Source organism: Carassius gibelio, chromosome B9 (assembly GCF_023724105.1).
Source record: "Carassius gibelio isolate Cgi1373 ecotype wild population from Czech Republic chromosome B9, carGib1.2-hapl.c, whole genome shotgun sequence".
Taxonomy (NCBI): domain Eukaryota; kingdom Metazoa; phylum Chordata; class Actinopteri; order Cypriniformes; family Cyprinidae; genus Carassius; species Carassius gibelio.
This window is the reverse complement of record NC_068404.1, coordinates 31215929-31228238: the sequence shown is the minus strand read 5'-3', so window position 1 is coordinate 31228238 and position 12310 is coordinate 31215929. Positions and strand designations below refer to the sequence as shown.

The 12310-nt window shown below is 38.0% G+C and overlaps 1 protein-coding gene and 3 long non-coding RNA genes across 4 annotated transcripts in view; 1 reads left to right on the top strand and 3 right to left on the bottom strand.

Moving 5' to 3' along the window:
- The window catches only part of LOC127964884 (NACHT, LRR and PYD domains-containing protein 12-like), a 1383583-nt gene that overhangs the window by 806043 nt on the left and 565230 nt on the right, over positions 1-12310 (top strand). The window lies entirely within an intron of this gene.
- Positions 1-12310, bottom strand: part of LOC127964976 (uncharacterized) — a 385149-nt gene that overhangs the window by 167978 nt on the left and 204861 nt on the right. The gene's annotated exons all lie outside the window — the stretch shown is intronic.
- LOC127964989 (uncharacterized) overlaps positions 1-12310 on the bottom strand; it is a 193978-nt gene that overhangs the window by 21883 nt on the left and 159785 nt on the right. The window lies entirely within an intron of this gene.
- LOC127964985 (uncharacterized) lies at positions 1262-5911 on the bottom strand. The gene is made up of 3 exons (XR_008155221.1): positions 5680-5911; positions 3673-3821; positions 1262-1319 (listed from the first exon to the last, which is right to left on the bottom strand). It is a non-coding gene; the product is annotated as an uncharacterized LOC127964985 (long non-coding RNA).

Genomic DNA, 12310 nt, shown 5'->3' with positions numbered 1-12310 from the left:
GCGTGTGAGCGTGTGAACGGGTTGAAATGCGTGAGTCTCACGCCCAATGCGTGAGACTTGAGAGCCCTGCCTTACATTTTACAAATAGCTTCGTTATTGCTATTTCATTTCGGCTTGTTTCCATTCCGGCTTGTCATCATTCAAAAAAAAAAAAAAAAAAACCTATCCAGATAAATTGCGCCATCCGGATGTAGTGAATTTGATTGTGGTTGGATGAGAAGTATAAACATATACCATTCTGACACCCTATTGGCTTGTGCGCGATCCATCGCACCTGCACGTGACACAAATCACATCAGAATCCACCCAGACAGCAAACTGACTACGAAACGCATCCGCCGCGGAGGTACAGTGAACTCCGGAACGGATCCAGAAAGCGGATCCGAAACTGCGTCCACTTGCACATCCGGTCCGACACCGCTGCGGTCCCTTTGCGTATCCGTACATAAATGGGTACATCCGCCCCGGCTTCGCTTTGGATCCGCGAATGAGCCGCATATCCGCTCCGGGTCCGTTTTGGACCCGTTCATAAAATTCCGTCTGAAATGCCACTTTTTTCCACCACACTGCCTGATAACATCCTCTTCATCCAAAATTCATGCTGTGAATCCAGTGTGTGAACGTGATTGAACTGTGCCTTGTTAAAGATGCCAGGAGAAGAAATAGCTGTGAAATCCGAGGCTTTTAGTGTCTCTGGGTTTTGGTATGTGATACATTAGGCTGCATTACATTTTGCTGACGCATTTTTAACCAAAGCGACTAACATGCTAGCCTACACAGTTTTCTTTTAAAGGCAATTCTCTCAACAATTATATATATATATATATATATATATATATATATATATATATATATATATATAATGTAGAGTACAAAAAGAGCATCAGTGAGTGCTGTTTTTAAACAGTGTCAGTTCTAAGTGATAGGATCAGCAAGACTAGTTGTAAGTACTACAAGAGGAGATGTTTTCTGATTATAATGAAATTCTGGGAAATGGGAATGTGTTTTATATCTGTTAAGTTGTATGTAACCATTTACAGTTGACATGAGACATAAGTAGCAAACATACGTTTTTTTAGTATTGGAATGCAAGTCGGATTATTGAAAAGGAGCAGTAAGTTGGTTGTATTCTATCTTGCAGTTGATCGTGGGTGGGGTTTACACACACTGGGCTCCAGGCCAATAGAATTTGTAAAGGGCATGGTCTCTGAATTGGAAAACAACATGTAGCCTGCGACAGACTATTTAAATTAAAACTGAAATGGCATAACGTTGAATGTCTGTGGCTGTGCGACACAAACTATTTGCACGTACAGCACCTGTAGACACAAAATGAGGTTTTAAATTCAGCATGCATTTGGTAGGCTACTTATGACTTAAGCCCGGGCTGCCCAGTTATTGGCTGGAATTAATCAGTGTTGCCAGATTGGGCATCTTTTGACTTCGTTGGCTGGGGAAAATAAGCCGGTGTTACAATATATTCGGTTCCCGAAATATTTGGTTCCAATGGGTGGAGCTATCATGAATACTCACGAGACCATAGCATGGGCGGGGCGACAAATACAAGTGAGTGGAACAGAAATTATTAGCGTGAGCGCCTCGTTTTGTTTTATGGATTATTTATTTCAAACAGGTAATAAAGTTGAACGAAGTTAAGCTTAACTACTCAGACATCCCAAATCTCCCGGAAGTTCCGGGAGTCTCCCGCATATTGAAAGCGGCTCCCTGAGACCCGCAAATTAGTTAAAATCTCCCAGAATCTAGACCGAGCGAGCAAAAGCACGCATGCGAAACAGATACTGTGTTTCAAACCGTGTAGCGCACGCATGGCATGGAGGTAGAGGGAGCGAGAGACCTTGCGTATGTGTGCCAATGTGCGTGTGTGCGAAGCGCATGTCAGACAGAGAGCATCCTGATTGGCCTGTTTCTGCAAATCAACCAATCAATTGTCAGTGTGTGATTGCAAAAGGCATGTTGAGGTGAGTTGACAAGTTTCATTTCATCTGCATATTATTCAGGCTAGTTGCCAAGGCTACATGAAAAAAAAAAAAAACTCTTTAGACCTGTTTAAAGTTGCAATGGAAAATAAATAAAAGCAGTTTACATAAATTGTATAAACAGATTATGTAAATAGTAAAAGTAATCTACATATTTAAACATAATTAACGAATAATTACATAGGCCTATAGCTTATAGTAATACAATTTTATATGCTATATCTTTTAGGGACCACAACATGTTAGGAAGGCCAAGCGCAGGGAAGGTTAGGATTAGTATTTTTAAAAGGTGTGTGATTGCTGTTTAAATAAATATTATATTCTTGTGTCTTTATTCTGTCTCCCAAAGTTTTCTGCATATTATTAAAATAACCTTTAAATTATAGGCTGATTGTTTAAGTCAACATAAGACCTTGGAGTTGCATGTTGCATGCTTTGGATGTTGCTTTATACTGACTCAACTGAAAATCTTTTTGATACACAACCTTTACTTTATCAAAGGTTGTCATAAATGCTAAGCTTTCAGATGCATTAACAATTGTTTTCTCTAGCAATGCTTTAGAACGTTGGTCAAATTAATTGATAATAATTACTAACCATTAATCATAAAAATTAGGCCTACATATCAGTTTAGTAATTTTATCATTCTTATGTAATCTTTTTGTAAACAAGTGAACACAAAAACACTGGTGTAGAAGGCATGGGTATACAAAAATTAAGGAAAGGTACATTTCTAAATACATATTTGAATAATATAGTAAATATTTTATTGGTCCTGCTGTATTAATTTTGTCCTTGATCCCATGTTTTTCTCTTGTCTAACATTCTCGTTTTTACAGATGAATATGAATAAAATATGTAATTTTAAGACACTGTATCTTACTTTAAAAGTAATTTCGAGTTAATGAATGAATGCTTTAAAAAAAACTAAATTTTTACACAGAAATATGTTGAGGCAGATGTTTTTGTTTATCAATTTTAACCCTAACCCTAACCCTAACCCATATTTAGGACAGGTATAACTTCATGCATATTGTTTTACATTATAAAAATTATATATATTATATTCTTTAAATGAGAATACTTTTTAATTTGTCTTGAGCTATCATGCTATTATATAAAAGCTATTTCAATAATAGCCTACAGACAACTTTGGGAGACAGAATCAAAACACAAGAATATATTTGTAAATATTTATTTAAACATGCAATAATAGACATTTAAAAAGCTTAATCTCAGTCATTCGTGAGAAACGAACAGTTAGAAGTAGTTTAGAACAAAACACCATCTGAAGCTCTAATAATATGTTCCACTCGCTTGTATTTGTCGCCCCGCCACGCTATGGTGTCGTGAATATTCATGGTAGCTCCACCCATTGGAATCAGATATTCCAGGAACCGAATATATTGTAACACCGGCTTAGGCGGGCAGATAAAGTTAAATTGTAGGGCAGATTGGAGTTAAATTGTTTATCTGTGACAGAATCGTTGTTGGGGCAGATTTTTTGATGAAGGGGACGGGTTTTCGATCATGATTGGGCGTAAATCACTCAACCCAATCTGGCAACACCGTTTACAGTTTCAGCCGACCCCAGCATTGCACCGCACGCAGCTGTGTGTGGGAGCCGTTACACTTCCCTTCCCTTCCCTGCAGCTGAATACTTAAAGTGACTTACGGTACATTAGTGTCTTCGACGACATGTGACTGAATGCCCTCTTGCCATTTGCCCCCTTCGAGCTTATGGTCTTGGCCACTTCTTCTGTGAACATCCGAGAGAGGATGTTCCACGCCACTCTCTTCACCAATCGTGGCCAAAGAAGAAATCTAAAAGTAAGTCACAAAACACCTTAAAATACAGACAAGGTATAAAGCCTATTTTTGTGGGTAAAAAAATGAGATTATGCTTTAATATTTGTTTGAAAATGTTTCATCCCTTTTGTACTGCACCGACAAGCGGCAACCGCAAACTGAGAGAAGCAGCAGACAGCAGAGTTTATTAATCCTGCGAATTCTTTGCTAGTGGTGCTTGCAAGCTTATACACATATACATACATATATATATATATATATATATATATATATATATATATATATATATATAATTTTTTTTTTTTTTTTTTTTTTTTTTTTGACGAACAGAAATTAATTTATTCAATGACGTTTGAATTTTACTGTAAGATCTACAATGACATGAAATGTGCAGATTTTATTTAGCCTTCTAATTTTATTCTATGCCTGTTTAAGAAAAACCTCACAGCCTAACATGTTTTCATTTGCTATACAAACAACAGCAACTGAAGCTTTATCTTGTAGAGTGTAGTCTGCTGCACTTCTCCGATCGGCGGATCCCGATCCACAGCTTCCATCCCGATAACAAGAGGAAAGAGCTTTAGCTCCGTCAGTTTGGGTCGTAAGACACCCTAAATAACATGAAAACTCAACAGGATTTGCTTTCTGCCATCTCGGTCTACATTAACTTCTTTCTGAAACGTCAGAAATGAACCAGGCTCATGCATCAGACAAACCATGTCTAGCTGGACATGTCTACTTTTAAAATAATTAATTAATTAATTAATTAATTATTATTATTATTATTATTATTATTATTATTATTTTATCTTACAAGCACCACTAGCAAAGAATTCGCAGGATTATTAATAAACTCTGCTGTCTGCCCCTTCTCTCCTGGTGAAGATAACCTGAGCAGCGGTTGCCACTTGTCGGTGCAGTACAGAGGGGATGAAAGGGGCGTTTCAGAGCCGCCCACACATTCAAACAAATATTAAAGCATAATCTCATTTTTTACCCACAAACAAAAATACGAAAAATCCAGCTAAATTTTCGTTTTCCGTTTCTTAAACAAAACGAAAAAAACGAAAATCAAACCGTTTCTCATTTATCTTTATTTATTTTTAAATAGAAAATCGAATGACCAAAAGATACACGGACCCATCTTGAAAAGCTTGTAAAATTGCTTCTTTTGACTTAGGCAAAATAAGGCACACAAAAGTCACACTTTTGACATAGGCGATTATACTACAGGGGTAGAATTGCACGATCTGTTCAACTGAGGATGTGGGCAATTTTACATCACGAGAAGATATCTTATGCAAAAGAAATCATTTTTGTCAAAACATGACGTAGGCAATTATTTTAGGAAGGTGACGATATGTGTTTGTACACTAATAAACCACGAAAAAACACATGGAAGCTGCAAAATCATATAAAGAAGTAGTTGGTAAGCAGGAAAGAGTGCAAAATTTTGACAAACTAACATTAATAACCTAAGGTTATGTGGTAAAGATCCGAATGAGCTCTAGCTCTTACTGCAATTCTTCCTTCTATTTATTATCCCGATATAGGCTACGTTCAGATTGTCAGTCCAAAAGAACTAACATTAGCACCGAGCCAGCACCAAGTTACTGCAATGAATTAGACTACATACTTTCCCAAATTAAAACAACTTAACATAGGACGTCCGCGATAGAGCTCGAATATGGGTAATGGGAATTAAAAGCATGGGCTACTTTATGCTACACAAGCCTACTGCAACGGCTAATAAAATGGCAACCAAAATCCACGAAAATTTTACCAAAACCTTCGACAAAGCAGGTAACACCGATAGATTATATTTCAATGACAGATATAACATTAATAAAATATATCTTAACGTTACACTTACTTGGCAGCCGAACTTCACGCGAAGGAGATCCCGACTAATTCCCACACGGCGGTTATCTAAGGCGCGTCCGAAGTGCGGATCCGTATGTGATCTGTTCTGGGTCCGCTGATTAAAAGCGCAGGCGGGGCCGATCCTGGAGGCGGGGCCGATCCTGTTAGCGCAGCGAAAACGAATCTGACAGTCAGGCGGATCTGGCGGCTTGAGGGCGGGTCCGCCACGGACTCCTTTGCTGTGTGGGTTGCTGCTATGATCAAAGTGTGCATCTGCTCATGACGTACATGATGTAAATCACATCTGCAGTTAGCTTACTACGGTCGTTAGTTCCACTGAACTCTATTGGTAACGAAGGAACTTGTGACCACAGTTGGTTTTAGGGAAACGCACCCCATATTAGAAATGATGGGGAAGAAAACTTAGTGTAGCAGGATGCAGTTATCTGGCTCCTGCCTCCCTAAGTGACGCTTAATTTGCTGCAGCTGTGAGTGGTTCTGGGAAGTTAACTTTGAGCCAATCGCGAGGACCACTCCCCTTTATAAACCGGGACTTTTCTTTTGACAAATGATGCCACCGGTACGCGACTTGTCTTGTTTACCTGCCCAGCGACCTGATGTCTGCCTGGTTCAAGGTCTACGGTAGCGCCGCAGAATCCCCGGTCTGGCAGCAGCCCTTTTACCAGCTGAGTGTGCGCCCTGTGATCAGCAATCAGAGCTCAGGGCCTGTGACGCAACGGTTAATCATAAGGAATGCTATTTAACCGGGGGTGCGGCCGCCAGTTGGCTATATCGATGCTGAACAACTGCTGTTTTGCTTATGTTTTACTGTTATGTCTTGTGTATGAACTTTCGTCGTACCTGGTGGCTTTGTTCACCCGGGATCTATGATTATTGGACCTGTGGTTAGCTCGAGTTTACAGATGGCTGGCTGGCGTGTTAGAACAAGATAACGAATTCTTTGGGTGTAACTCCCATTGTGGCGTAGTCTGCTACTGTGTATCCCTTCTTGCCACATTAGCATTTCTGGAGAGTCACATTTTTTCTTCATAATTATTTTATAAACCCAAAGTTCAAAACATTGAAAAAAAATGTAATCTTTTGTAAAATTAATTTCTTGCTATTAGGGTTAGTTTACCTGTGGAACAGTCTCCATGAAGAATGATCTCTTGATCCTGGATCCTTGCTGCCATCCACTCGGAGATGATTTGGAGGATATGTGGTTGTGTTTAAAGGGTAATGAATCAATGTTACAAGAATACTGATAGCAGCACTATTGATCCTGTAGCTTATATAAAATTAAAGCTGGGGTAGGGAACTTTTGACGCTCTAGCGGTTAATAAACAGAACTGCTTGCTTCTTGCGGAAGAACATCGTAGCCGGAACTACTTCTCTCTGTTTATGTCTATGAAGAATCACAAAGGTACTGGGTTACTCCGCCGCGGTACCCCCGAAGCAATCTAAAATAGTCCCAATATAAACACTTATTATAGGTGCACCCTAGTGATTCAGGACAAGCTAAAAACACGGTTTGGAAAATGGATTCATGGTGCACTTGCTTATTATATAATTTTTTCAACATTTTGAACACAAGTTACGGACCGCAGCTCTGATTGGTTGATTTCTTGGGAGCGGTCAGTAACTGCAAATGGCAATAGGACACTGGGAGGAGCCAGAGGAGCTTGATTTTTTTCACAGATTATCTGTCTCATATTCTACTGTCAGGACATAATGACAGGTTTAACAAATATGTAAAAAATATGTATTTACAAAAGTTACCTACTGCAGCTTTAAATGTTAATTGTAAAGCAATAAATAATACATTTAAATTACTAGGTGGTTACAAATATATTTCCTTATAAGGAACTCACTGAATCATTGACTCAACTGGTGGCAGTCAGGCCCTAAAAAAGTGAACAATTTTACTTTTTGTGAAACGAAAGTATCAGATCAATTTGAGAATTAAACTAGCATTAAAAAGCATGCATGTGAAAAACACCATCAACACCAATAATGAACAGATGACAGAATTTACAAGCCTGCCACTTGAGGGAGAAAAGGGGAAATTATTAATCCCACATACACTGAACATGATTTCGGCAGCCTCAATAATTAACGTTAAACTTTATACAGCGGTTTACAGGGCCGTGCACAGACCTTTTGAGGGGCATGTGCTGAAACTGAAAAAGGGCACCCCCCTCCCTTTTTTATATCAAGATTATTTAGTAACCCTGCATAAAAGGAAGAAATGGTCACATCTTCATGACAAATTCAATAACACAAAATAATAGTCTCAAAAGCTTTAGATTTATTCACGATTAATAACAACCATAATAATAATATTAGATAATATAGATAAACAGGGTTTTAAGGGCTTCTTTAAACCTAATTACAACAGCAACCTTCTGTGAGCCATGTATCTGGCAAAAATTTGATACTGTGGTGGACCAGGGATGTTGGTCTCTTGAATGTCTCTTATTCACTACACTTTCCCTAAAATAAGCCAGCAATGAAAAAATACATAAAAATAGTGTGAAAAGTACAGTTGCAGTGAAAAGCATTTCTGAAGGATCACGTGACACTGTAATGTAAGTAATGATGCTGAAAATTCAGCTTTGATCACAAAAATAAATTACATTTTAAAATATATTCAAATAGAAAACAGTTATTTAAAATTGTAAAAATATTACACAATTTTACTGATTTTGCTGTATTTTGGATCAAATAAATGAAGCCTAGGAATGAATCATGAATTGCATTCTGCATGATAAAATATAAAGATTTCACAGTGATCTTCTGTAATTTTTTTTTTTTTAGTTACTACTACATTACTGTAGTAAAACCATGTTTTACAACATTTTATACATGTGAGGACGAGCAGAGAGTATACCATAACATGATTAGCCTAAATGTTAATAAATTAAGTGTATCAGCAATCATAAATCAAAGAATAAATTTCTTAGAAATATATGTTATCTAGGTGACGAGGATCACTCGTCGCTTTGTGTAAGTTCCAGAACGAAACAGCGCGGGGGCGCACGATTTTCCGATGGTAAAAACAATTGTGTTGTTGTATTACTTATCAATATATCGTTTTTGACCAGCGAATGTGTGCAAATGTGAATGTTTTTTTATTTATTTTTTTCGTCATTAAAACGGCGACGGCGCCTGCCACTGCCGGTGTAGCAGTCGATTCTGTTCCCCTCGGAATGTCTGTTCCCCTTTACGCAAACATACTACAATTCTGGCGTTGTTGCCGAGTTACTGTACGTACGATCAGAACTAGCGTGCACCAGAAGCGTGACTGGATGTACGGCAAGTCAAATAGTTCAAAATACCGTCCTAAATCTTAAACTTGAAAATAAATTTAAGACGAGAGGTTTTTCAACTTGAAATGTAAAAACATAAGACAAAAATAACGGAACAACTGCAAGATGTATAATAATAAAAAAATAACATAAACGGGAGTGTGAGAATAATTTTACTATGCTGCAGTGTAGCAAGAAATTTGTCCCTTTTTGCTTTCCTTACATCCAGGTGTGTTTGGTGTATTTTCATGCGGGAATGTTGCCAAATCCGCGGAATTTAGGCTACTTTGGGAAAATGTTTGATTAACTATTTGGTTGGGTTTATTACACGGACCTGGCAACCCGAGGGGAAACAGACATTGGGGAACAGAATCGACTGCTACACCGGCATCACATTACATTTTCATCTAATGTTACAAACTAGTTTTTTTAGCAATATATACGGAGCGCTCAGTTTTTCCTGTGGTAAAATGCATTTGGCCAAAATAGCATTTTATAAAAGATGAAATGCAACTATATGCACAGGCTATTTAAGTGTTGGCTATGTATTGGCTATGACTAGATGGCAAATGCTAGCCCTCTCTCTCAGGTGACGTCCCACATGTCTCAGTCAGTGAGTCAGTCAGACATCAAATAAATAAAATATGAGCCTTTATAGACATAGGGTCTCATTCATGAAACATTCGTAAATATATGAGTAAATATGGGAGTGATTTGCGCGTAAAGAGACCTTCCCGAAAACCCTTCTCCTGATTCACAAATACTTCGTAAACGTCAGATGTGATAGTGAAATGTGTGTGTGTGTTAATGAATTCCAATCAGTCGTAAATGGGACGCGCGTGCACGCTCATTCTCAATTACCATAAATCCCGCCCATTAAATCCGACAGACAACTATATATGAGCATCATATTATGACACCAAATGAAGGATTTCAACGTATCTTCTCAAAAGCGAATGAAAAATAACAATTTCTCAGCTGCAGAAATTGAAGTTTTATTATCAGAAGTTCATTCAAAACGCCACATTTTATTTTCAAGCGTACATAGTGGCGTACTATCAGGTCCTAAAAAAAGGAAGCTAGGCAGCATATTACAGATGCTGTTAATGGAGTTTCTTCTGTTAATCGAACAGTCCCAGAAGTGAAAAAAAATGGTTCGACATGAAGCTTGACAGCAAAAAAACAAATTAGTTCACTTCGAAAAAATCGTATTCAAACTGAAGGAGGACCACCATCATCATCGAGCATATCTACATACTACTAGGCTACTCTCATAATAAAAGTAAAAAGAAAAACCGTATGTAATTACTTTATATAATATTTTTTTTTCAAAATGCTGTGTAAATATGTACCCGATTAAGGTGAATTAAAATGCAGCCGTATTAATGAGCAAAATGTTCAGATGTTAAACGCACTATTTACGCGTAGCTGGGAGCAGGTGTAGATTTCTTTCGTACCAACTAACATTTGGAAAATACGAACATTTTAATGAATCCGAAATTTTACGCCAGAACCACTTTACACACGATTTACACAAAAAATCGTTCTGCTCGTGTTTCATGAATGAGACCCATTGTGTTTAGTAGTACTTATTCAAACAACAAGATATTTATTTACCCTTCGCGAAACATTTGAGTCAGTTCGGGAGTCCTAAGCGGGTTCGCGAAACATTTGACTCAGTTTGGGGATTGCAAATCACTTGAATCAGTTCGGGAGTTTGTAGCGGGTTCGCGAATCATTTGAGTCAGTTCGGGAGTTCAAAGCGGGTTCACGAATCATTTGAGTGAGTTTGGGTATCGCGAATCATTTGAATCAGTTCGGGAGTTCATAGCGGGTTCGCAAATCATTTGAGTCAGTTCGGGAGTTCAAAACGGGTTCGTGAATCATTTGAGTCAGTTTGAGGATCGCAAATCATTTGAATCAGTTCGGGAGTTCGTAGCGGGTTCGCGAATCATTTGAGTCAGTTCGGGAGTTCAAAACGGGTTCGTGAATCATTTGAGTCAGTTTGGGGATCGCAAATCATTTGAATCAGTTCGGGAGTTCGTAGCGGGTTCGCAAATCATTTGAGTCAGTTCGGGAGTTCGGAGCGGGTTCGCGAATCATTTGAGTCATCATAGCTGCCCAGCCAACATTTCCATGTGGGCCCCATGTGGGTTTTGGCTGTCAGGGCCCTGCATGGGCAGTGGCGGCTCCAGACAATTTTGATTGGGGGGCAATGGGGGGTCCTGGTCATATCAAGGGGGGTCTCATGAAACCAACATAAAATACAGTGGACACGGCTAATAACTGCATATTACTGCTACTAAACAACAAAAACAACACAGCATATCAACTACTTTGTTTTAAATTAATTAATCAATTACAGTTTGCAAACAATATGCTCAAACTTTAAAGGGTTGGCGCTTTAAATTCGGTTCACCAATACGCATGAATCCACAAATGACTTAAGCGGTTAACTTTTTTAGCGTGGCTGACACTCCCTCTGAACAGGGCCGTGCAGACACCTTTGGAGGGGCAGGTCCTCAAAGTATAAAAGTAGCACATGGAACAAGGCTTTAAATGGCGCTGCTCAAAATGTCAATACAGCAATATATTTTACAAATGCTTTGATGCAGTTTTGAAAAAACAAAAAAACAATAGAGAAGACAATTTTAAGTTTAAAATAATAATGGCTCTGGGATTAGAAACTGAAATGTCTTAAATTGTCCCAACCTGATGGCTTTTTCTTCTCTGTTCTACAGAATAATTAAGAACAGCGGTTATAGTAAAAATTATAGAAAACACTTGTGCCTCTACGTTTTCCTCTTTCTCGCCATTCTCTGTCTCCTGACTTACTGTTCCCTGCTCTCTTTCTGTCATTTGTGCCTCTACATTTCCCTCTTTTTCTTCCTCTATCTCCATCTCCTCATCTAAACTATTACTTTCCACTCTCTGTCCATCTAGGAACAAGGCTCAATTTAATATTTCAGCATTAATCTATTATTTTAACCATCACTACTCTTGCACCTAATCAATAAGTCCACCTTAAATATTGATTCAAAATATAAAAAAAATGATACACTGGAATATAGTGATTCATATTTTTATTACTGTTGTAGTTGCAATGTAAACAAATGACCGGCTACATTTGTTATTCATATCCTTCACACTGCACTTTGATGTCAGATATATTATGCTTTTTTTTTTTTTTTACATTGATATTTTTACATTTATTTCCAGAGAGATATAATTGAGTTTACAGGCTAAAGTGGTCTTGCTGTGGTAAACACTGTTGCTATTGTAGAAAAAATATATATTTGCGTCACATTTAAAATATAATTATATTTTAATTCA